The sequence below is a fragment of the Musca autumnalis genome, unplaced genomic scaffold, assembly GCF_047663935.1.
Source record: "Musca autumnalis isolate F117 unplaced genomic scaffold, ASM4766393v1 scaffold_3, whole genome shotgun sequence".
In the NCBI taxonomy this organism is placed as follows: Eukaryota; Metazoa; Arthropoda; class Insecta; order Diptera; family Muscidae; genus Musca; species Musca autumnalis.
In genome coordinates this window covers 137,689,210-137,717,017 of record NW_027411866.1, presented here as the reverse complement: position 1 = coordinate 137,717,017, position 27,808 = coordinate 137,689,210, and the positions used below count along the sequence as shown (strand labels likewise).

General features: G+C 37.3%; 1 protein-coding gene across 2 annotated transcripts in view; it reads right to left on the bottom strand.

Moving 5' to 3' along the window:
* Nucleotides 1-27,808, bottom strand: part of kek4 (kekkon 4) — a 285,350-nt gene that overhangs the window by 135,945 nt on the left and 121,597 nt on the right. The window contains exon 3 of one of the 2 annotated variants that reach the window (XM_073974540.1): nucleotides 5,096-5,118. The exons of the other annotated variant lie outside the window; for it this stretch is intronic. The gene's annotated coding sequence lies outside the window, so the exon portion shown is untranslated. The remainder of the gene's footprint in view (nucleotides 1-5,095; nucleotides 5,119-27,808) is intronic. 2 annotated transcript variants of the gene reach the window in all.

The following is a 27,808-nucleotide window of genomic DNA, read 5'->3' as shown; positions in this document are numbered from 1 at the left end:
GCTGATGTATGGCTCCGAAGCCTGGGTACTTGCGCAAGCAGACATGGCAGTGCTTGGTGTGTTTGAGAGAAAAATTCTTCGAAAGATCTACGGACCAATCTGCGTTGACAGTGAATATCAACGTCGCATGAACCACGAGCTGTATCTGCTATACAACGACATCAATATAGTTAAACGTATCGAGATGCAGCGATTGCGTTGGCTAGGCCACATCACAAGAATGAGCGATGATGAACCCGCTAAAAAGGCGTATGAATACATGCCACATGGCGGTGCACGCAGAATTGGCAGGCCAAGGAATAGATGACGCAAACAAGTGGATGATGAGATGAAAAGGCGCGGTATTCCAGAGTGCAAAGCAACAAATAGAGAGGAATAGAGATCTCTTCTTAGTTAGGCCTATAGAACAAATGTTCTGTAATGGGCCAGCTAAGTAAGTAAGTAATTTATCGATCCTAATAAAATGGCTACATTTGGTATTTGCTTTCAGAGAATTTTCGAAGCTCAGAAGAGATCTAACAAATTCAAAAATTCATTTAAAGCAAGTTTATAAAACGTTTTTGTTGGAATATTTCTTGATTTTATCTGAAAGTTCTTGGTAACTTTTCCATGTTGAGAATTGAACCCACATTTCAAATAAAGCGGGTCAAATTTGTTGTAGGATTTATCAGAATGTTCCATTTTACTAAACTAAATCAAAAAACTGCGCAATATTTGCGTGGGTAGTACAATTTTTCAATTTTATTTGATTCAAACCTATTCTGATGATCGCAATAATTGGACACTTTTTTGTAAATGTATGTAATTGGGATATTTTCCGAAAATATGCAACACCGTCAAGTTTTTTCTTGGGAATGTTGGCATAATATAGGACTCTCAAAAAGTAAATAGTATGGATCTGCAATACGAACACATCAGAAGATACCTTAACATATAAAAAGAAAAAAATTCAAACCTATGACCGCTAGTGTATACTAAGTTTGGACAAAATATTAGGAAGGCCAAATAATAATAAGGATAATAATAATAATAATAATAATAATAATAATAATAATAATAATAATAATAATAATAATAATAATAATAATAATAATAATAATAATAATAATAATAATAATAATAATAATAATAATAATAATAATAATAATAATAATAATAATAATAATAATAATAATAATAATAATAATAATAATAATAATAATAATAATAATAATAATAATAATAATAATAATAATAATAATAATAATAATAATAATAATAATAATAATAATAATAATAATAATAATAATAATAATAATAATAATAATAATAATAATAATAATAATAATAATAATAATAATAATAATAATAATAATAATAATAATAATAATAATAATAATAATAATAATAATAATAATAATAATAATAATAATAATAATAATAATAATAATAATAATAATAATAATAATAATAATAATAATAATAATAATAATAATAATAATAATAATAATAATAATAATAATAATAATAATAATAATAATAATAATAATAATAATAATAATAATAATAATAATAATAATAATAATAATAATAATAATAATAATAATAATAATAATAATAATAATAATAATAATAATAATAATAATAATAATAATAATAATAATAATAATAATAATAATAATAATAATAATAATAATAATAATAATAATAATAATAATAATAATAATAATAATAATAATAATAATAATAATAATAATAATAATAATAATAATAATAATAATAATAATAATAATAATAATAATAATAATAATAATAATAATAATAATAATAATAATAATAATAATAATAATAATAATAATAATAATAATAATAATAATAATAATAATAATAATAATAATAATAATAATAATAATAATAATAATAATAATAATAATAATAATAATAATAATAATAATAATAATAATAATAATAATAATAATAATAATAATAATAATAATAATAATAATAATAATAATAATAATAATAATAATAATAATAATAATAATAATAATAATAATAATAATAATAATAATAATAATAATAATAATAATAATAATAATAATAATAATAATAATAATAATAATAATAATAATAATAATAATAATAATAATAATAATAATAATAATAATAATAATAATAATAATAATTATAATAATAATAAACCCACCTTGAACGCTGAAGGTCGTGGGTTCGATTCCCCAGCCAAGCAACATCAAAATTTTCAATGGTGGCAAAATATCCCTCAGCAATGTTGGCGACATTTCCTAAGTATTTCAGCCATGTTAAACTTCTCTACAAAGTGGTGTCTTTAAACACGCCGCTCGGACTCGGCGATAAACACTATTAATTAATTTGCGAGGAAATTGTGTTTGTTTATGTTACATCTACAAACTACCGAACAAATTTTCTTGAAATTGTCATGGCATGTATACGGATAGCCACCAAAGCAGGCTACATATTTTATTGAATTCCAGAGGGGATGGTCCTCCCCTATGCGGTATTTTAAAAAAACGCTATATTTGTAAATATTACGAATGTATCTGGTTAAAAATTTACAAATTAATGTACAATCCAGGTACTTCTTTAGGGCCTACAGACCCGACAACGCCTGCTTTTTTAAATATTTTACAGCTCCAATACTACTGCACCAATTTCCATGAAATTTGCAGCATAAGCTCGCGGTTTGCCGTTGTTATGAATATTTTATGAATGCCGTAGAAGGTGGTATACCTTCCCCACGACTTTCTTTTAAACGCTATATTTAGAAGCCAAACCTATGATTATATCATTTTCAGGATAAATTTTGGGTGACAATGGTTGTGTGTATACTTTGATGATGGACCGAAGAAGTGAGGTAGAAAATACCAATTTTTGAATTGTCAAGAATAAAGTCCATAAAAAGTTGTAATTAAAACTCACTACGGCGGACCAGCAACGCGGACCGGGGTCTGCTAGCAGCAACAGTTAACAGAGTACACAGTTTCCGTGAACATAGTGACATAGTGGCCAACTTTCTATGTTGCCGGATATAGGAGTGCCGGCAAGCCAAGTTTAGATGACCAATAAAGTAAAGGGTGTTTTTTTAAGCTAGATAGAACTTTAAATTGTAAAAAGTAACACAAAAAAATTAAATTTTGATGAAACTTTTTTTTTATTTGTTTCAGTATACTCTGACAAATCATCATGAATAGACTCACGCTTGAACAACGCTACGAAATTATCCAAATTTACTTTGGAAATCAGTCGTCGATTCGCGCAACTTATAGACGACTTCGTCATTTGTATGGCGTCCATCCATCTGAACAAGCCATTCGTCGAACTGTGGATAGATTTAATAAGCAAAATTGCCGCATATGGAGTGAGACCAATCCACAAGAGACCCTACAGACTCCATTACATCCAGAAAAATACACCGTATGGTGCGGTTTTCACGCTGGTGGCATCATCGGACCTTATTTCTTCAAAAATGAGGCCGGAGCTCGCGTTACGGTCAATGGAGATCGTTACCGCACCATGATCAATGATTTTTTGTTTGAAAATATAGATGACGTTGATCCGGAGGAGATGTGGTTTCAACAGGATGGGCCACGTGCCATACGGCGAACGCAACCATCGACTTATTGAAATCAAAATTTGGCGATAAGTTGATTTCGAGAAGTGGACCTGTCAATTGGCCTCCAAGGTCGTGCGATTTGACACCTCTCGATTATTTCCTGTGGGGCTACGTGAAGTCACTGGTTTATGCTGATAAACCAGCAACAATTGATGCCTTGGAGGCCAGCATTGTTCGTGTTATTCGTGACATACGGCCAGCAGTACTCGAAAAAGTGGCCAAAAATTGGACGTCCAGAATGCACTTATGCCATATGCCCGAAATCATTTTCAAATGTTAATGTCACGTATTGATCTTTCGAATAAAAAAAAATTTGATTACAATTTAATTTTTTGTGTTATTTTTTTACAATTTCAAGTTCTATTGGGCTTGAAAAAACACCCTTTAAAACAAAATCTTACCTCGATTGATACTTCAATGTGTTGTAAATGTTTTACCCAAATTGCAAGCTGTCAATCAAAGCAAAATCCCAGGGCAGGTGTTTATCTGTCACTTGTTCTCTTGCATTTTAATTAAGCAATGTTTATACGCTCGTCAATACTGCAAAATGTTGCCATAGACTCGTTCTGCATCTTTCATGCCTCATAAACTGTTAGCAAATATTCAGGCATTTTATTAGCAAATATGTTATGCATGTCAAAACAAATCCACCGACCCATTTTTTTGGCCAATTTTATGGCCGAAACCCCTTTTTCATTCAATTATTCAAATTCGTGAAATACAAAAGCGCCAAAAACTCATCAAATTTCCCCAAACTCCGAAATACATGCTGGTAATGTTTTTAGGCACTTTGGGGTTTCTTAAAGCATGCAAAAAAAAAAAGAATTAATCCTTTGATAGACTTCGTGCGAAAACTTTTTGGCCCCCTTTACACACACCACTACCACCACCACGAAAAAATCAATAAATTGACAATAAAATCCATTTATTTTCATCAATAAAATGTTACAGATGGTTTAGCTTAAGGCAGGAATTAGAACAAGAAGAAAAAGAAATGAATGAATAAAGGAAACGACTGAATGAAACAACAACAAATAATGGAGGAAATACATAGAATTCCAGTAATTTAATAATGCATCAAATAGTCCACAAATAAAGCTCCCTCAATCGAACCCGAACAACAACCAAGACGCTTGTTTGTTTACACGCTAGTAACCACATACACCCAAAGGATCGATTTAAAAACGACAGCCACAACGAATTGATGAAATATACTCACACACGCACACATAAAAGAAAGTCTTTTGCCATTACTCTTTATACGGAACCAAGCAAAACAACAGGATACAATAACAAAGCAACCACAACAACAACAGTAACTGGGGAATAACAACAATGGATGTGGTTCTTTACCACATAACAACAAAAGACAGAAAGAAAGAAAAAAAAAAACGGAAGTACAAAAAACGAAAAACGTGAACAAAACTCAACATGGGCGAAAAAATTATTAAAGGAAATATTTACTCTTTTTCGGTTATCCAAATAATCTGCAATAGCAAAAATAAACGCAACAATTAATGGTCATGGAAAAGCATGCGAAACAATGTTTCACAAAAAATAATACATTTCTTCTTAAATATGTACGTTCATTTGAGGATATTAGGGAGTTGTACACCTACAAGAAGGGATATATTATTGATCTATGTTTTCCGAACGTGGATTTAACATGGTATGTGCTTATAAATAAATAAATAAATACTACTCAGAACTGGCGATCGTTCCGTTAACTGGTTAGGTTAACATCATCAGGCATATTAGATGTTGCTTTGATTTTTATGCTACAAATATATTTCTATTCAACACATATATCTTAAGGTTTAAGGAGAGCTTCGTAGAGTTGACATAGATAGAATGGAACAATTACCCTGTAGGGACTGAAACTGATTTAAAGTTTACTTAAAACTAGCCTTTTTGTAAGGGTGTCCGCACCTAATGCATTGAAGTTCAGTAATGCATTATTTAATTTTATTTCTTATTATGACATATACGCTTTTCGTTATAACTTATTAATAGTTTTAATCTAATTTTAAATCAATACCAGACCATTCTGGACCAATTTCATTTTCGCGGTAGAGAAAAATTGGCACCGTATTTCATAATAGTTGTTTATGCTCTACACGATTATGTGGTGGTATTTTTGATATATACAAAAATTGCAAAAAATGATAACCCTAATGTCCATACTTAAATTTTTTGTTCACCTCACTTTGATTTCTTTAGTGAGCTTTCTCAAAGTAAATTGACATTTATATTATTATAAGTAGACAGCGGAATTTTATGCAACTCCTATTTTGTGTCCGATTCATGTCAAGTTTTGCTACTGGGCACATTTAGGACATATGCAAAATTATGCAAAATGCATATGCATTTTACATATTTTCTTCTGCAAGAAATATTTCAATAATAGGTACAAAAATATTTGTATGTACAATTTTTCTGTTTAAAATTATTTTCAGACAAGTCAGTAAAATAGAGAAATGTATAACCACAGCCTCCACCTTAAAAATACCGAAAATCGGCAGGTATCGTTCTATGGGGGCTATATGAAGGCCTGAACCTAAACTGACAAATTTTAGGTGGAAAGTTGTTTACCGCCAAGGAAGACTTAATACCAATTTTCAGCCATTTTGGCGGAATATTGAGGCCTCAACCTTCAAAATACTGGAAATCAGGAGAAACGGTTCTATGGGGGGCTATATGAAGACGTGGACATATACCGACAAATTTCAGGTGGAAAATTTTATACCCTCAAGGAAAACTTAATACCAAATTTGAGCCATTTTGGAGATATCTTGAGGCCACAACCTTCAAAATACCGGAAATCGGGAGGTACGGTTCTATGGAGGCTATATGAAGACGTTGGCCCATATCGAGAAATTTCTTGTGGAATGTTTTATACCCCCAACGAAGACTTAATACCAAATTTCAGTCATTTCGGTGGGATATTGAGGCTACAGCTTTCAAAAAACCGAAAATCGGGAAGTACCGTACTATGGGGGCTATATGAAGGAGTGGACCTAAACTGACAAATTTCAGGTGGAAAGTTTTATACTCCCAACGAAGACTTTATACAAAATGTCAGCCATTTAAATGTGATGTTGAGGTCACAACCTTCAAAATATCGGTAATCGGGATGTACCGTTCTACCACATTTCAGCCATTTCGGTGGGATTTTTAGACCACAAATCCTTGTATATATTTTTGTATATGGTTTTGCAAATGCTCATTTTATGCAAATATGTAAAAATATGTCAAAATATGCCCAATATGAAAAAAATACAAAAATTTCTGTGCCTAATTTCGTTTAGGGTGACGTAGGGGATGGAAAGGGATGGTTGCGGATTCGTAGTTAGTCGGAGATTAAAACATCTGGTATCCAGCTTTACCCCAGTGAATGAAAGGCTTGCTGCAATTCGAATAAAAGCTAAATTCTTCAACATCAGCGTTATTTGCGCTCATGCTCCCACTGAAGAAAAGGACGAACAGACCAAAGATATATTTTACGAGCGCTTAGAAGAAACATATGACCGTTGCTCTGCCCATGACATTAAAATCATTCTAGGTGATTTTAATGCCAAAATTGGGAAGGAGAATATCTTTGGCCCAACTGTCGGGAAATTTAGTCTCCACAGTGAAATATCTGACAATGGTATGAGGCTGATAGACTTTGCAGCTGCAAAAAACATGGTAGTTAGCAGTACCAGATTTAATCATCGCGATATTCATAAGGGCACCTGGCTGTCTCCAGATCAGAAAACAAGAAATCAAATTGATTATGTTGTGATAGATGGAAGACATTCTTCGAGCGTGTTGGATGTACGATCGTTCCGAGGCGCAAACATTGATTCGGACCACTACCTTGTTGCAGCAAGTACCCGTCTAAACGTTGCAAATAAAGCACGAACAGACACAACACGGAATTTGGACATCGATAGGCTGCAAACACAACAGATAGCCACAGCATATTCCACTCAACTAGCCCAATTGCCTAACGCGAGCACTCCTTGTCCGATAACATAACAACACAATGGCAAAATATTGCCCACTCCATGCAAACAGCCGCAAAATCCATACTTGGATTCCAGAGACCTCCACAAAGGAATTCATGGTATAACCAGGAGTGTCGTGCTGCTACCGAAGAGAAAAATGCGGCATATAGATCTACTTTACAATCAGTAGCAACGCGTAGCGCACGATAGAGATATCGGGAGAAAAGGAGAGAAGAGAAACGTCTTTTCCGCAAGATAAAGAGAGAAATGGAAAAGCGGGAGTGTGAAAAAATCGAGATGTACAGGAGCCAGAATGAAGTCCGAAAATTCTACCAAAGAGTGAAACATCAAACAGATGGCTTTGGTACAGGCACATTCTCCTGCAGAGACCAGCAAGGTAATCTGGTAACAGATACAGATAGCGTGCTCAGGATATGGAAGGAACATTTCTCCAATCCGCTGGTATTCAATAGTAGCGAAGACGATGATGCCACAGATCAAATCCCAGAAGATGGCATAGATTGTATACCGCCCGGCCAAGATGAAGTAAAAACAGCAATCAACCGGCTGAAGAATAATAAAGCAGCAGGAGCCGATGGCTTAACAGCCGAGCTGTTTAAAACCGGAGGCGACGCGCTGATAAAGTGTATGCATCAGCTAGTTAGCACCATCTGGCAGGAAGAACGAGTACCCAACGATTGGAACCTGAGCATCCTACGTCCCGTCCACAAGAAAGGAGATAAGACTGTATGCTCCAACTACAGGGGCATAAGTCTTCTCCCTATTGCCTATAAGATAGTGTCAGGGATATTGTGCGAACGACTAAAGCCAATGGTCAACGAAATAATTGGACCATACCAATGTAGCTTTAGACCTGGCAAGTCCAATATTGACCAGATATTTACCCTGCGGTAAATCCTAGAGAAGACCCAAGAGATGCAGATCGACACATATCACCTTTTTGTCGATTATATTCCATGCAATGTCTGAATTAGGTATCCCCGCAAAGCTCATCCGGCTTTGTAAGATGACTTTAACTGATTCTAGGTCCTCAGTTAAAATTGGAAAGAACCTCTACGAAGAATTTTGTACCAAAAGAGGTTTCAGACAAGGAGACAGCCTTTCGTGTGACCTATTCAACAGTTTGCTGAAAAAGGTAATACGAGATACAAATTCCAAAAGAAATGGCACAATTTAAACCAATAGCCACAGGTTAGTTGCTTATGCTGATGACATAGACATCATGGGACGATCAGTAAAGGAAGTAACTGATACCTCTAGGAAGGTCGAAGCAGAATCTGCGAAAGTGGGTCTGGCGGTAAACGGCGAAAAGGCCAAATTGATGGTGTCGACGCGCAAAGCGTCCATAGAGCTCGGACCAGCTCTGGAAGTTGGTACCTACAACTTGGAGGTAGTTAAAGACTTCGTCTACCTCGGCACCTCCGTAAACACAACAAACAACATAATTTGTGAATGATACTATGGTTTAAGTAAGCAATTTAAAAACAAAACCACATCTCGTCAAACAGAAATAACACTATACAAAACGCTGATACTACCCGTGCTAATGTATGGCTCCGAAGCATGGGTACTTGCGCAAGCAGATAAGGCAGTGCTTGGTGTGTTTGAGAGGAAAATTCTTCGAAAGATCTACGGACCGATTTGCGTTGACGGTGAATATCGACAAAGTATGAACTACGAGCTATATAAGCTATACAAAGACATGAATATAGTTAAACGTATCGAGATGCAACGATTGCGTTGGCTAGGCCATATCATGAGAATGAGCGATGATGAGCCCGCTAAAAAGGCGTATGAGTACATGCCACATGGCGGTGCACGCAGAATCGGCAGGCCTAAGCTTCGATGGAACATACAAGTGGATGAAGAAATGAAAAGGCGCGGTATTCCAAAAATGGAGATCTTTTCTTAGTTCGGTCTATGGAACAAATGTTCTGTAATGGGCCAGCTAAGTAAGTAGTAAGTAATTCGTTTTATTTTGTGATAAAACGAGTTTCTGTCTAATCAGATTTTCTCTACGACCATCCTAACCATATATGCATATGCATAGGGTTCCGCTGTCTAAAAATAAGGGAAGAGTGAGATCATAACAGCAATCATGGCGGTATGATTTTTAGAATAGGGGAGGAGGCGAGTATGAGAAAACTCACGGTGGGATGCTGTTCATAATTGGCCTGATAAATTTAGCATAAACCAAATACTTGAGTATTAAGACTAATACCGAACAACAGCTACATCTAGGCGGTCAAAACTACGCTCCGATTAGTTGAGTCTTATGTTTAATCTATTTTGCTGTATGGCTGTACGACGTAGTAAAATGCCAACGGAATTTCGAAACGATTACATGTTTTCATTAACCGTTGCCTCCGTCGACGTTCCACCGAACCCAAAATAAAATCTATAGGATTAAACTGTGCTCAACTTAGACATCTTCAAACCGAGTGCAATGAAAAACACCTATTTTGGAGCCCTATGCTCCACTGGGAGTTAAAGAAATAAAATACTGATAATAACTAAACTAAACCTCAAGTTTATAATCAGTCGAGGAGAGAAAACAAACCTATATAAACTTAAGCCAGCACATGTGGATGGGTCTACTTTTAAACCTAACCTAACATACAACTTTAGATATACCTCTTTGACAATTTTCATTCATAAAATCCCACATGTATTAATGAACTCTGCCCTCACCTTACCTTAAAAATAGCATCACATTCCACATCACAAATAATTGCTAAAACTTGAACTTATCTGTGAACAAAGGTAGCGAGCAACACAATAAAATAGTTCAAATAACTGAAAAACATAAGCAACAATTATTGAGAAATACAATACACTTCCAAAACATTTATTATCCCCAAAATACCAAACTATGTGAACTCTCTGCAAATAGACTAACATACACAAACACGTAGGTGTGTTTGTACTCGGGATGTAATAACGGAAGTATAATGGTTATGGTATTTTGGCAAAGTACACTTTTGTATCGAAGCCAACAAACATTTGTTATAAATCCATGTTTTTGACACATTCAATATTGTGAACAACAATAGATACAAAGTAAATACAATTTGAACAGGCGTTAAAAGGGAATAACTGTTTTTTTTTCACTTTGCACTTTAACATCACAAATGTAGTTGAGTTGGACACTTATGATTGTGGAAATGTCGCTAGTCGGAAATTTAAACATTTCATCTCTACGAGTAGATGTGGCAATTTCTTCAAACGCAGTTATATATGGGCACTGGCTCAGGCACAATACAAAGATAAACAAACCAGATATTCATTTTACGAGCAAGTGAAAGATCATGTCGCTCATTTACTGAAAGAGTGTTTTTATGCGGCGACTCGACAGCTACTACTGACGCGAGGGAGTAATTTTCCAGAGTTCAGGCACGATGTGGCTCGCTGGCGACAAGTTGAGAACTTTGAAGAGATACTCAACTATCGGCTTATCCAGCTGTTTCAGCATTACCAAAAAGTTATATTAACGTTTGTCATGAATAATTTCTATTCCATCGTAGTTATGTCCGTTAAGATTATTTTCATCTGGTTTCTTGCTAAGGTTTGATTTACTTCGACTAAATTTCCGAGATATAGCCGTTAGAAAATAAGCAATTTTTCACTATTTTTGCTAAAATGTCTTTTGGACAAAAATGGATTTTTCTGTCCACAACAATTGTCTTTTGGGAAAGTAGGGCGATACATCCAATTTATGCATATTTCTACAAATTTTCCTTTTTTCCCTCTTCGGTAAAGGACTTGCAAAGACAAACGAAAAACTGAGACCGATTCTTATTCCTCAAAAACTCAGCAAGTAAAAAAGTATCAGTCGGCTTTGCCTATAGAGATATACCCTCAGCCTTTGTGAATTGAAACTTCCATCTATTGACAGATCGAATACCGGCTACACAACCAAAATCTTTTTCCCAAAAATGTATGTATTTAGGGGGTTTCAGAATTTTTTGGGCACTTTTTGGACGTATGAACTTGTTGACAATGTAAGGATTTGGATTAATACTCAGAAGCTTTGTGGAGGAGTTACCTAAAGGAATGGACCGCAATGACATAATCCTTTTTATAAGTGAATATTATTTTGAGAGTCATTCCTTGTAGTAGTTATCACATTTCAGTTGGTTTCCGAATAATGTAAAGTTTTTGGACCAAACATGGACATGTACACCAAGAATATAATATCGCTGTAGGACGGTACCCTAGTAACCACCCAATATGGCCCATTTTCAAGCTTAAACTGAGTTTGGACAAAATATTACTAAATCCAGTTTGGACCAAATCGGTTGCTCCGTTCAAGAAACATCGCTTGTGTCACTTTAGCTATTTTTTATACCCTCCACCATAGTATGAAGGGTATATTAAGTTTGTTTTTCCATTTGTAACGCATTGAAATACTCATTTGCGACCCTATAAAGTATATATATTCTTGATCAGGGTAAAATTCTAAGTCGATCTGAGGACGTCCGTCCGTCCGTCCATCCGTCTGTGGTAATCACTCTAGCATCCACAAAAATAGAGATAGGACGGTGAAATTTTGGGAAAATGCGTCTTTTGTTTGCAGGCAGGTCAAGTTCGATGATGGGCTATATCGGTCCACGTTTTGGTATAGCCCCCATATAACGGTACCGCCCGATTTGCGGTATTTTGACGTTTTTAGCTACATTTTCAGACCGATGTAGCTATAATTTGACATTTAGAGTTCTTAAGTGTCAACAAATATATATAACAAAACTTGTGGAGATAGGTCCACGTTTTGGTACAGCACCCACATAAGGGTACCCCCCGATTTGGGGTGTTTTGAAGTATTTAGCTACATTTTTAGACCGATTTGGCTATAATTTGAAATTTAAGGTTCTTAAGCATCAATAAATTTATATAACAAAAGTTGTGGACATAGGTCCACGTTTTGGTATAGCCCCCATATAACGGTACCCCCCGATATACGGTATTTTGAAGTTTTTAGCTACATTATCAGACCGATGTAGCTATAATTTGACATTTAGGGTTCTTAAGTGTTATTAAACTTATAAATTAGAAGTTGTGGACATAGGTTCACGTTTTGGTATAGCCCCCATATAACGGTACCGCCCGATTTGCGGTATTTTGACGTTTTTAGCTACATTTTCAGACCGATGTAGCTATAATTTGACATTTATGGTTCTTAAAAGTCAATAAACTTATATAACAAAAGTTGTGGACATAGGTCCACGTATTGGTATAGCCCCCATATAACGGTACCCCCCGATTTACGGTATTTTGACGGGTTTAGCTACATTTTCAGACCGATTTAGCTATAATTTGACATTTGAAGTTCTTAAATGTCTATAAACTTATGTGACAAAACTTATGGACATAGGTCCACGTTTTGGTATAGCCCCCATATAACGGTACCCCCCGATTTACGGTATTTTGACGTTTTTAGCTACATTTTCAGACCGATGTAGCTATAATTTGACATTTAGGGTTCCTAAGTGCAACTAAACTTATATAACAAAAGTTGTGGACCTAGGTCCAAGTTTAGGTATAGCCCCCATATAGCGGTACCCCCGATTTACGGCATTTTGACGTTTTTATCTACATTTTCAGACCGATTTAGCTATCAATTGACATTTAGGGTTCTTAAATGTCAATAAACTTATATAACTAGTGGACATAGGTCCATGTTTTGGAATAGCCCCTATATAACGTTACCGCCCGATTTCAGGTATTTTGAGAATTTTACCAACAAGTTTTAACCGAATTATCTGTAATTTGAACATTTGACATTTGAAATTCTTAGTAGTCACCACACCTCTCCACCAAAAATTGTCAAAAAAGCCCCCAAATAACGGTACCTCCCAATTTTCAGTAATTTGGCAATTTTAGCTACAATTTTTAACAGAACTAACTGTAATTTGACATTTGAAGGTTGTAGTGGTCTCCACACATCTGCATCAACTATTTTCAACATAGCCCCAATATAACGATACTTCCCTATTTTCGGTACTTTGAGGATTTTACTTAAAATGTTTAACCGAACGTAGGTCCATGTTTTTGTATAGCCCCAAAACAAACCTCCCGATTTTCCGTACCTTAGCTTTATTTTTTGGACGAACTTTCTGTAATTTGAAATTTAAAAGTCAACAAAAATTCTGCAACAAAAATTTTTCATTCAAGTTCATATTTTCGTATAGCCCAGATACCTCCGAACTAGCTGTTAATGACATTTGAAGTTCCCACGATATGTACTGATTTGCGATATTTTGAGGATTCTAGCTAAATTTTTTAACCGAATTAGGAGTTATTTGACATTAAAGGCTCCCATCAAAAACTGTCAACATAGGCTCATGTTTTATTATAACCCCTATATAACAGTACCTCCCAATTTCTAGCCCACCAAAAATTGTAAACATAGAGGCACCATAAAAAAGGGCCTCCCGAATGAAGCATTTTATGTACATTATCTGACATTTTAACGTACTCACTTAAAGTTGGGGACAGGAATGAATATTTTATGGTGGAGGGTATGAAAAGTTCGGCCCGGCCGAACTTAATGCTTTTTTACTTGTTATTTTTCGGTTAAGCGAAAATTACGATTTTGGTGAAAACTGGGTTTGGTTTGGTAATTTGAAGCCGGCTCGCAATTTTGAAGATAATTTGGTCTAGAAGTTTCTAGTACTCCTATGATGTTTGGTATAGCAAATTGGCTATATCGATCTACGTTTTGATATAGCTCCCATCGAACGATACCACCCGATTTTCGGTATTTTGAAGATTTTAGCCTCGTTATCATACCGAAATGGCTTAAAATTGGTACTTAGTCTTCGTTAGTGGTATATAACTTTTCCCCAGAAATTTGTTGGTACAGGTCCACGCCTTCATATAGACCCCATAGAACGGTATCTCCCGATTTTCGGTATTTTGAAGGTTTTGGCCTCAATATTCCACCGAAATGGCTGAAATTTGGTATTTGGTCTTCATTTGGGGTACTAAACGTTACACATGATATTTGCTGGTATAGGTCCACGCCTTTATATAGCCCCCATGGAACGGTACCTCCCGAGTTTTGGTATTTTCAAGGCCTTGGCTTCAATATTCCACTGAAATGGCTGAAATTTGGTATATAGTTTTCGTTGTGGGTATAAAACTTCCCCCCAGAAATTTGTCCATACAAGTCCACGCCTTAATATAGCCTTATTAGAACGGTACCTCCCGATTTTCGGTATTTTGAAAGTTAAGGTGACAATACCCCATCGATGGCTAAAATTTTATATTTATGAAATTTGGTATTGCGTCCTCTTCATAAACGGAAAGATACAAATTGTTAAATTTTACTGCAATACAAATCGTGGCGGAGGGTATAACCTGTTCGGCACTGCCAAACTTAACGCCGTTCTTATTACTATTATTTTTATTTTATTTATTTTTTTTTTTTTTTTGAAACACAAGTAATTAACTATTTGTTAATTTGAAGTGTTTAATCTAGGGTATCATTTTTGAGGAAAATAAATTTAAACAAATTAAAAATTGTCAGTCGGCTTTGCCGACAGACATATACCCTCAGCCTGTGTGGAATGAAATATTTTTTTCCAAAAAAGAAAAAAAATTCTTATGTATTAAGGGGGGTTTTCAAAATTTTGGGCGTATGAACCGACAAAAGTATAGATAGGATTATATCTAGGTTTCTACATCTGTGAGAAATCGCGCGTACCATTTTAGCGAATATTTTCGAACTTCTGCGGAGGAGGTACCGGAAGGAGCAGAACTATAAGCACCATCTTCGAATTTCATCTAATATTCGAAGAAATATTACAATATCCAAAGCGTGGACGAAAGCAGTATTTGGTCTCCATTTGTAGTGGCTGGAGAGATTTTTTACAATTTTCGACATGTTTTCTCACGAAAATGGACCTGCCCTGAAAAAAATTTTAATGTCGTAATTGAGGCAGCGAATACATGTTGCTTCAACAAAAATCAAAGTGATTCGAGAGCAGGTTTTAAAGTGAATTTGACCAAAATTTTGTGTGGCTGGTACCCGAAGTGGACAAATATACAAATGTACAAATGTAGTCCATATTCGAACCTGATCTATATCTGGTAGATATATTAGGATTTGTAAAGTATGGACCAAATCCCATCAAGAGTTATCGTGCGCACAATTTTTCCGAAAATTTTTAACTTTTGTGTGGGAGGTACATGAAGGAGTAGACCGATATTTCTTATCCCTAAACTAAGTTTGCACAAAATTATTACGAAGGCCACATTTTGAAGCGAATCGGAAGATCCGTTCGAGACTTATCTTGCGCTCCAACCACTACACTCGGTGTCATGGGGGTTTTTTGTACCTTTCTGACTATTTTCTCAGGAAGTATGGAATTGCCCCTAATGAAACTTATACCGTCGTATGGGATGCAGTGAATACATGTTGCTACCGCAAAAATCAAAGCGAGAGCAGGTCCTAAACTGAACTTTTCGAAAATTTTGTGTGGGAGGTTCGCGAAGGAGTGGAGTGATTGAGTCCATATTGGAACCTTATTTAAGTCTGATAGAAATTTCACGAAGTGCAAAGCATGTTAATTCCTTCAAGTGTTAATTCCTTCAAGAGTTATCGTACGCACAAATTTTCCGAACTTTTGTGGGGGAGGTGGGGAAATTAAATTTGGACAAAATATTACGAAAGCCAAATTTTGGACCGAACCGGTTGATCCGTTCGAGAGTTATTGTGCGCTCCAGCCAGACATACGGACGAACTTGGCTAAAGCAATTCCAAATTGTCTGAGACACATTTCGTCCAAACATACTTGGGGTCTAAAACCATTATTTCGATGAGGCACATTTTGCCCGTATGAAAGTGTATATACCCTAGTTAACATAAATGCTGAGGGTATAAAAATTAAAGAAACATCAAAAACAAAAAAAAAAAAATTACGTCAAAAATGAGTTTTTCTAATGTCTCTTATCTGGCATCTTGTTCATTGTGAGCAGGGCTGATGTATTATAAAACAAACTTCTTAACATAGTAGGCGAACAAAACTTACTTATTTGCCATTTTATCTATTGTAGTGATAATAAACCGTTTTTTATATAACTGATAAATGCTTAAACTATTTATAAATTCACTCATATGAACATCATTCAAGATGTTCACAAAACCCACTCAATATAAATCACTACTCATGACAACTAAGATAAACTAAAACAACATTTGAACATTTCTACTGCATAAGATAAATATTCGTTAGGTGAATCAACAAGATAACAAACAATCTCCTTAAAAAAAAAGAGAAACCATGATGTTGAACAAAACAAAATGAAACCGAATTATAATGGAACAAAACTATTGTTACGCTTGAATGTAACATTGTTAAAAGGGGATTGCAGAAAAAGAATAACACTACCAAAAACCCAAAAGAAAATTGCCCTAAAACCACAAAACCCAAAAAAAGCAATTCAATATCGAAACTCCCAGATAAAGTTTTTCCATTTTTAGAAATGGAAATAGAGAATAGAAAAAGGCAACAAGTTGATAGAACTGCTAAAGGGTCAAATGGGTTAACTCGAAAATGGTAGGTTGTTATTTTTTTGTGTATGTCTGTCAGGTATCTTATTATGTTGTAAGGGCATTTGATTTTTTGATTTTTTTAAATTTTGTTAAAGAATTATTTCCAATGAATTGCAATTTACTATTTCCCTAAGGTGTTTCGAAAAAGAAGTGTATTCAATTCAATGTTACTTAGTCAGATCTACAATTCACTTGTCAGGCATGGTACACGGACATACACACATATTTATGTACACAAGTATGAAAAACCATATATTGTCATGTAAGCCATGCTAATACGGATATTACCACTCATAGGTGTAGGTATTCTGGCCTGGCAAAATGGCAAAATGCCAAACACAAAAACTATTTTGTGGCTACAGAACAACATCTTTTGGTCGGTTATATCCATGTTAAAGGTATTTGGTATTGGGATAAGCATGTGTGTGCTTATGTTCATTTGGATGATGATGCCGAATTAAAGTAATGTCAATATTTCTTCATTGTTGAAATTTGTTTAACCAAAAATGATTCGGAAATAGATATAAGAATAAGCCAGACAAGCACAAATTTAGAATTCGATAAAAATCATTTACTAAATTACTTAATGCACTTGGGCACATTGGGAGATTGGAGGGTCATGGGAAATAGTTGATGTCTGGATCATGAGAAGGAGCTCATAGTTATAATGGATAATATCAGGGGATTTGTTTCGAGAATATTTCTAACATTAAATTTCAAATTATAGCTACTTCGGTTTGAACATGTAGCTTAATACGTAAAAATAGCAGAAATCGGGTGGTACGGTTATATTGGGCCATACCAAAACATGGACGTATGTACGAAATTTTTCGTGGAAAAATTTTTTATAACCTTCACCATAAGATGGGGGGTATATTAACTTTAATTAAGTTTGTCATTCCGTTGGTAACTACTCGAAATAATCATTGTAGACCCCACAAGGAATATATATTTTTGATCAGCGTAGAGTTCTACATCGGGTGACGTAGGGGATGGAAGATACCAAGGAACGGTCCTGACCGGTTTTAACATGGCAAAGCCCAGGATTTATCTTGGTCCCTCTTTCATCCCAAGTGGACACTGACCTCCCCGTGGTGTCACCTGGGGAACTGCCTTTAACACCCGTTAAAGGTAGTGAGCTAACATGTGCCGCGCGTTCACCCATAAGAACGTTAAAAACTTGGGTTTGGGCGTCGGGTTAGTAACCCTCCCCTAGAAAAAACAGCCTACTATGAAAAAACGAAAGAAAAGAAAAACAAACCCCTCTAAAGTTGACGAACCCCGCAAACGTTTTAAGGACCATGATCTGCGAATCTGCACCTGGAATGTTCGCACTCTTTATAGAGAAGGTGCAGTCTTCGCATTGGCAGACGTACTTGAAAAGTACAAGACCGATATTACTGCCATACAGGAAATACGATGGATTGGGAAAGGCGTCACAACAACACCTAAAGGTGACGCACTGTATTATAGCTGCCATGACATAAAGCATGAGTTTGGTTGTGGATTCGTAGTTAGTCGGAGACTAAAACATCTTGTATCCAGCTTCACTCCAGTGAATGAAAGACTTGCTGCAATTCGAATAAAAGCTAAATTCTTCAACATCAGCTTTATTTGCGCTCATGCTCCCACTGAAGAAAAGGACGAACAGACCAAAGATATATTTTACGAGTGCTTAGAAGAAACATATGACCGTTGCCCTGCCCATGACATTAAAATCATTCTAGGCGATTTTAATGCCAAAATTGGAAAGGAGAATATCTTTGGCCCAACAGTCGGGAAATTCAGTCTCCACAGTGAAACATCTGACAATGGTATGAGACTGATAGACTTTGCAGCTGCAAAAAACATGGTAGTTAGCAGTACCAGATTTAATCATCTCGATATTCATAAGGGCACCTGGCTGTCTCCAGATCAGAAAACAAGAAACCAAATTGATCATGTTGTGATAGATGGAAGACATTCATCGAGCGTGTTGGATGTACGATCGTTCCGAGGCGCAAACATTGATTCGGACCACTACCTTGTTGCAGCAAAGGTACGCACCCGCTTAAACGTAGCAAACAAAGTACGAGCAGACACAACACGAAAGTTAGACATCGGTAAGCTGCAATCACAACAGATAGCCACAGCATATTCCACTCAACTAGCCCAATTGCTTAATCAAAGCCCTCCTCATCCCGATAACATATCAGCGCAATGGCAAAGCATTGCCCACTCCATGCAAACAGCCGCAAAATCCATACTTGGATACCAGAGACCTCCACCAAGGAATCCATGGTATGATGAGGAGTGTCGTGCTGCCACCGAAGAGAAAAATGCGGCATATAAGGCTACTTTACAATCCGTAGCAACGCGTAGCGCACGAGAGAGATACAGGGAGAAAAGGAGAGAGGAGAAACGTCTTTTCCGCAGGAAAAAGAGAGAGATGGAAAAGCGGGAGTGTGAAAAAATCGAGATGTACAGGAGCCAGAATGAAGTCCGAAAATTCTACCAAAGAGTCAAGCATCAAACTGATGGCTTTGGTACAGGCACATCCTCCTGTAGAGACCAGCAAGGTAATTTGGTAACTGATACAGATAGTATACTCAGGATATGGAAAGAACATTTTTCAAATCTGTTGGTATCCAATAGCAGCGAAGAAGACGAAGATACCACAGTCCCAATCCCAGAAGATGGTATTGAATGTATACTGCCCAGCCAAGATGAGGTAAAGACAGCAATAAATCGGCTGAAGAATAATAAGGCAGCAGGGGCCGATGGCTTACCAGCCGAGCTGTTCAAAACCGGAGGCGACACGCTGATAAGGTGTATCCATCAGCTAGTTAGCACCATCTGGCAGGAAGAACGAGTACCCGACGATTGGAACCTGAGTATCCTGTGCCCCGTCCACAAGAAGGGAGATAAGACTGTATGCTCTAACTATAGGGGCATAAGTCTACTCCCTATTGCCTACAAGATCGTGTCAGGGATATTGTGCGAACGACTAAAGCCAATGGTCAACGAGATTATTGGACCATACCAATGCGGCTTTAGACCTGGCAAGTCCACCATTGACCAGATATTTACCCTGCGGCAAATCCTGGAGAAGACCCAAGAGATGCAGATCGACACCTACCACCTTTTTGTCGATTATAAAGCAGCCTTCGACAGTCCGCTGCGCTCAAAGGTATTCCAAGCCATGTCTGAATTTGGTATTCCCGCAAAGCTCATCCGGCTTTGTAAAATGACTTTAACTGACACGAGGTCCTCAGTTAAAATAGGAAAGAACCTCTCCGAAGAGTTTGGTACCAAAAGAGGTTTCAGACAAGGAGACAGCCTTTCGTGTGACCTCTTCAACATCCTGCTAGAAAAGGTTATACGAGAGGCAAACGTCAAAAGAAGTGGCACAATCTACACCAATAGTCACATGTTACTTGCTTATGCTGATGATATAGACATCATGGGTCGATCAGTAAAAGAAGTAACTGATACCTTTATAAAGGTCGAAGGAGAATCTGCTAAAGTGGGTCTGGCGGTAAACGGTGAGAAGACCAAGTTGATGGTGTCGACGCGCAATGCGTCCATTGAGCTCGGACCGACTGTGGAAGTTGGTTCCTATAATATTGAGGTAGTAAAAGACTTCGTCTACCTCGGCACCTCCGTCAACACAACAAACGACATCAGTTGTGAAATAAAAAGAAGAATTGTATTGGCCAACAGATGCTACTTTGGATTAAGTAAGCAGTTTAAAAACAAAGCCACATCTCGTCAAACAAAAATAACGCTCTACAAAACACTGATACTACCCGTGCTGATGTATGGCTCCGAAGCCTGGGTACTTGCGCAAGCAGACATGGCAGTGCTTGGTGTGTTTGAGAGAAAAATTCTTCGAAAGATCTACGGACCAATCTGCGTTGACGGTGAATATCGACGTCGCATGAACCACGAGCTGTATCTGCTATACAACGACATCAATATTGTTAAACGTATCGAGATGCAGCGATTGCGTTGGCTAGGCCATATCATAAGAATGAGCGATGATGAACCCGCTAAAAAGGCATATGATTACATGCCACATGGCGGTGCACGCAGAATTGGCAGGCCAAGGAATAGATGGCGCAAACAAGTGGATGTTGAGATGAAAAGGCGCGGTATTACAGAGAGCAAAGCAACAAATAGAGAGGAATGGAGATCTCTTCTTAGTTCGGCCTATAGAACAAATGTTCTGTAATGGGCCAGCTAAGTAAGTAAGTAAGAGTTCTACATCGATATAGCCATGTCCGTCCGTCTGTGGAAATCACTCTAGCTTCCGAACGGATTGAAGTAGGTGCATGAAATTTTTGTAAATTCTATTATATGTATGTAGGGCTTTTGGTATTGATAGCGGGTTATATAGGTCCACGTTTTTGTATAGCCCCCATACAAAGTGACGTCTGACGCGTCGTCGTTTTAATGAATTTTTTAGATATTTGTCCCATTTTACCACAGAATTGGTTGTAATTTGGTATTTTGTGTCTCTAGAGGCTAAAAAAACATTTCTACCAAAGTTCACGTTTTGGTATAGCCAAATATAACGCCCCATACATATATAGTACGCGTCACTTTAAGATATTTTGAATGTATTAGACACATTTGACCACAGAAACGGTTGTAACTTTGTATTTTGTGTTTCCAGTGGCTAAGAAACATTTCTACCATAAAAAGTTCGTATAGAGGGTGTTTTTTTTTTTTTTTTTTTTTTTTTTGAAGCGCGATAGAACTTGAAATTGTAAAAAATAACACAAAAAATTAAATTGTAATCAAATTTTTTTTATTCGAAAGATCAATACGTGACATTAACATTTGAAAATGATTTCGGACATATGTGCACCGCGGCTGTTCTTGACGAAGTGCATTCTGGACGTCCAATTTTTGGCCACTTTTTCGAGCACTGGGTGGTCTCCAAGGCATCAATTGTTGCTGGTTTATCAGCATAAACCAGTGACTTCACGTAGCCCCACAGGAAATAATCGAGAGGTGTCAAATCGCACGACCTTGGAGGCCAATTGACAGGTCCACTTCTCGAAATCAACTTATCGCCAAATTTTGATTTCAATAAGTCGATGGTTGCGTTCGCCGTATGGCACGTAGCGCCATCCTGTTGAAACCACATCTCCTCCGGATCAATGTCATCCATATTTTCAAACAAAAAATCATTGATCATTGTGCGGTAACGATCTCCATTGACCGTAACACGAGCTACGGCCTCATTTTTGAAGAAATAAGGTCCGATGATGCCACCAGCGTGAAAACCGCACCATACGGTGCATTTTTCTGGATGTAATGGAGTCTGTAGGGTCTCTTGTGGATTGGTCTCACTCCATATGCGGCAATTTTGCTTATTAACAAACCCGATAAGCCAAAAATGCGCCTCATCGCTGAACGCCATACAAATGACCAAGTCGTCTATAAGTTGCGCGAATCGACGACTGATTTTCAAAGTAAATTTGGATAATTTCGTAGCGCTGTTCAAGCGTGAGTATATTCTTGATGATTTGTCAGAGTATACTGAAACAAATAAAAAAAGTTTCATCAAAATTTTATTTTTTGTGTTACTTTTTACAATTTAAAGTTCTATCTAGCTTAACACCCTTTAGGTTCACGTTTTGATATAGCCCCTATAGGAAGATATCTCGCGATTTTCGGTATTTTGAAGGTTTTAGATTCCTTATCACACCGAAATGACTAAAATTTGGTATTAAGGCTTCGTTGGGGTTATAAAACTTTCTCCCAGAAATGTGTAGGTATACGTCTTCATATACCCCCCATAGGACGGTTCCTCCCCATTTTCGGTATTATGAAGGTTGTGGCCACCAAAATCGCTGAAATTTGGTATTTGGTCTTCATTTGTGGTACTAAACGTTCCATATGAAATTTGATGGTATAGGTCCGCGCTTTTATGTAGCCCCCAAAGAACTTACCTCCCGATTTTCGGTGTTTTGAAGGTTGTGGCCTCAATATTCCTCAGAAATGCCTGAAATTTGGTATTTAGCACACGTTGGGGGTATTCAAATTTCCTCCAGAAACTTGTCGGTACAGATCCAGGCCTTAGCATAGCCCCCATAGAACGGTAATTCCCTATTTTCGGAATTTTGAAGGTTGTGGCCTCAATATTCCACCCAAATGGCTGAAATTTGGTATTAAGTCTTCGTTGGGTGTATACAACTTTCCAGCGGAAATTTGTCGGTATAGGTCCACGTCTTTTTATACCCCTAATAGAACGGTTCCTCCTGATTTTCGGTATTTCGAAGGTTGTGACCTCAATATCCCACCGAAATGACTGAAATGTGGTAGTAAATCTTCGTTAAGAGTATACAACTTTTCACCTGAAATTGGTCGGTATAGGACAAGGTCTTCATATAGCTCCCACAGAACGGTACCCCCCGATTTTCGGTATTTTTAAGGTTTTAGTATCGTTATTCCACCGAAGTGGCTAAAATTTGGAATTTAGTCTTTTTTTGGGCTTTAAAAATTTCTCTCAGAAATTTGTCGGTATACGTCCACGTTTTGATGTACCCCCTATAGAACGGTATATCCGAATTTTCGGTATGTTAAAGGTTTTAGCCTCATTATAACACCGAAATGAAGGTTGCTTCTCAATATCCCATTGAAATGGCTGACATTTTGTAGTTAGTCTTCGTTCCCCACCAAAATAGCTGATATTTGGTATTAAGTTTTTGATAGGCGTATGAAACATTCCACCCGAAATGTGCCGGTATATGTCGACGTCCTCAAAAAGCCCACATAGGACCGTACCTCCCGATTTAAGGTATTTTGAAAGTTGTAAAGTTTTATCCACATTATTCAACGAAAATCATGAAATTTGGTATTTAGTCTTCGCTGGGGTTGCGATACTTTTCTTTATCGGTACAGGTCAACGTTTTATACAGCCTCCATAGAACGATGCTCCCGATGTTGTTAACTATCCAAATCCAGAATATCCAGGTTTAGGTCTAGTCGGAATTGCCCCTTCTTACTTGTTAAAAACAAATTACGCCCAAAATGCTTAAAATGGGGTGATACCGTTATATAGATGCTATTCCAATTCACCTGTGTATGGACCTATATTAACAACTTTTGGTAGATACACGCAGAAAAAACAACGCTGCGAAATTATCCAAATTTACTTTGAAAATCAGTCGTCGATTCGCGCAACTTATAGACAACCTCGTCATTTGTATGGCGTACATAATCGTCCATCTGAACAAGCGCATTTTTGGCTTAACGGGTTTGTTAATAAGCAAAATTGCCGCATATGGAGTGAGACCAATCCACAAGAGACCCTACAGACTCCATTACATCCAGAAAAATGCACCGTATGGTGCGGTTTTCACGCTGGTGGCATCTTCGGACCTTATTTCATCAAAAATGAGGCCGGAGCTCGCGTTACGGTCAATGGAGATCGTTACCGCACCATGATCAATGATTTTTTGTTTGAAAATATGGATGACATTGATCCGGAGGAGATGTGGTTTCAACAGGATGGCGCTACGTGCCATACGGCGAACGCAACCATCGACTTATTGAAATCAAAATTTGGCGATAAGTTGATTTCGAGAAGTGGACCTGTCAATTGGCCTCCAAGTTCGTGCGATTTGACACCTCTCGATTATTTCCTGTGGGGCTACGTGAAGTCACTGGTTTATGCTGATAAACCAGCAACAATTGGTGCCTTGGAGGCCAGCATTGTTCGTGTTATTCGTGACATACGGCCAGCAGTGCTCGAAAAAGTGGCCAAAAATTGGAGGTCCAGAATGCACTTCGTCAAGAACAGCGGCGGTGCCCATATGCCCGAAATCATTTTCAAATGTTAATGTCACGTATTGATCTTTCGAATAAAAAAAAATTTGATTACAATTTAATTTTTTGTGTTATTTTTTACAATTTCAAGTTCTATCGGGCTTAAAAAATACCCTTTACATAAATTCCGCGGAAAACTAGCAGCAGATACAGCTCGTGGTTCATACGACGTCGATATTCACCGTCAATGCAGATCGGTCCGTAGATCTTTCGAAGAATTTTTCTCTCAAACACGCCAAGCACTGCCTTATCTGCTTCCGCAAGTACCCAGGCTTCGGAACCATACATCAGCACGGGTAGTATTTTTGTTTGACGAGTTGTGGCTTTATTTTTAAAGCGCTTACTAAAGCCAAAGTAGCATCTGTTGGCCAATACAATTCTTCTTTTTATTTCACAACTGATGTCGTTTGTTGTGTTTACGGCGGTGCACAGGTATACGAAGTCTTTCACTACCTCAAAATTATAGGAACCAACTTCAACAATTGGTCCGATATCAATGGACGCATTGCTTCAGCTTGGTCTTTTCGCCATTTACCGCCAGACCCACTTTAGCAGATTCTCCTTCGACCTTCATAAAGGTATCGGTTACTTCTATTACTGATCGTTCCACGATATCTATATCATCAGCATAAGCAAGTAACATGTGGCTATTGGTGTAGATTGTGTCACTTCTTTTGACGATTGCCTTTCGTACAACCTTTTCTAGCAGGATGTTGAAAAGATCACACGAAAGGCTGTCTCCTTGCCTGAAACCTCTTTTTTTGTACAAAACTCTTCGGAAAGATCTTGTGTCAGAGTCATTTTACAAAGCCGAATGAGCTTTGCGGTGATACGAAATTCAGACATTGCTTGGAATACATTTAAACGTAGCGGGCTGTCCACGGCTGTTTTATATTCGACAAAAAGGTGGTAGGTGTCGATCTGCATCTCTTGGGTCTTCTCCAGGATTTGCCGCAGGGTAAATATCTGGTCAATGGTGGACTTGCCAGGTCTAAAGCCGCATTGCTATGGGCCAATTATTTCGTTGACCAGGGGCTTTAGTCGTTCGCACAATATCCCTGACACTATCTTGTAGGCGATAGGGAGAAGACTTATGCCCCTATAGTTGGAGCATAAAGTCTTATCTCCTTTCTTATGGACTGGACACAGGATGCTTAGGTTCCAACCGGCGGGTACGCGTTCTTCCTGCCAGATGGAGCTAACTAGCTGATGCAAACACCTTATCAGCGAGTCGCCTCCGGTTTTAAACAGCTCGGCTGGTAGGCCATCGGCTCCTGCTGCCTTATTATTCTTCGGTCAGTTTATTGCTGTCTTTACCTCATCTTGGCCGGGTTATATATATTTAATAGCATCTTCTGGGATTGGATCTGTGGTATCTTCGTCGACTTAGTTACTATTGGATACCAACATTTTGGAAAAATGCCCTTTCTATATCCTTGGCACACTATCTGTATCAGTTACCAGATTACCTTGCTGTTCTCTACAGGAGGATGTGCCTGTACCAAAGCCATCAGTTTGATGCTTGACTCTTTGGTAGAATTTTCGCACTTCATTCTGTCTCCTGTACATCTCGATTTGTTCACACTCCCGCTTTCCCATATCTATATTTCTCCTGCGTAATAGACGTTTCTCTTCTCTCCTTTTCTCCCGATACCTCTCTCGTGCGCTACGCGTTGCTACTGACTGTAAAGTAGCCCTATATGCCGCATTTTTCTCTTCGGTAACAGCACGACTCTCCTGGTTATACCATGGATTTCTTGGTGGAGGTCTCTGGTATCCAAGTACGGATTTTGCGGCTGTTTGCATGGAGTGGGCAATGTTTAGCCATTGTCCTGATATGTTAACGGGACGAGGAGTGCTTTGATTAAGCAGATGGGCGATTTGAGTGGAATATAATGTGACTATCTGTTGTGGTTGCAGCTTACCGATGTCCAAATTCCGTGTTGTGTCTGTTCGCACTTTGTTTGCTACGTTTAATCAGTTACGTACCTTTGCTGCAACAAGGTAGTGGTCCGAGTCTATGTTTGCACCTCGGAACGAACGTACATCCAACACGCTTAATGCATGTCTTCCATCTATCACAACGTGATCAATTTGATTTCTTGTTCTTTGATCTGGCGACAGCCAGGTTCTCTTATGAATATGGAGATGCTTAAATCTGGTACTGCTAACTACCATGTTTCTTGTAGCTGCAATGTCTATCAGCCTCATACCATTGTCAGATGTTTCACTATGGACACTGAATTTCTCGACTGTTGGGCCAAAGATATTCTCCTTTCAAATTTTGGCATTAAAATTGCCTAGTATAATTTAAATGTCATTAGCAGTATATCTTTGGTCTGTTCGTCCTTGTCTTCAGTGTGAGCATGAGCGCAAATAAAGCTGATGTTGAAGAATTTTGCTTTCAATCGAATTGTAGCGGCTCTTTCGTTCACTGGGGTGAAGCTGTAGACCAGACGTTTTAACCTCCGACCAACTACAAATCCACAACCAAACTCATGCTTTGTGTCATGGCAGCTATAATACAGTGCGTCACCTTTAGGTGTTGTTATGACGCCTTTCCCGTTCCATCGTATTTCTGTATGGCAGTAATGTCGGCCTTGTACTTTTCAAGTACATCTGCAAATGCGTAAACTGTACCTTGTCTAGAAAGAGTGCGAACATTTCAGGTGCAGATTCGCAGATCATGGTCCTTAAAACGCTTGCGGGGGTCGTCAACTTTTAAGGGATTTGTTTTTCTTCTCTTTCGTTTTTTCATAGTAGGCTGTTTTTTCTAGGGGAGGGTTACTA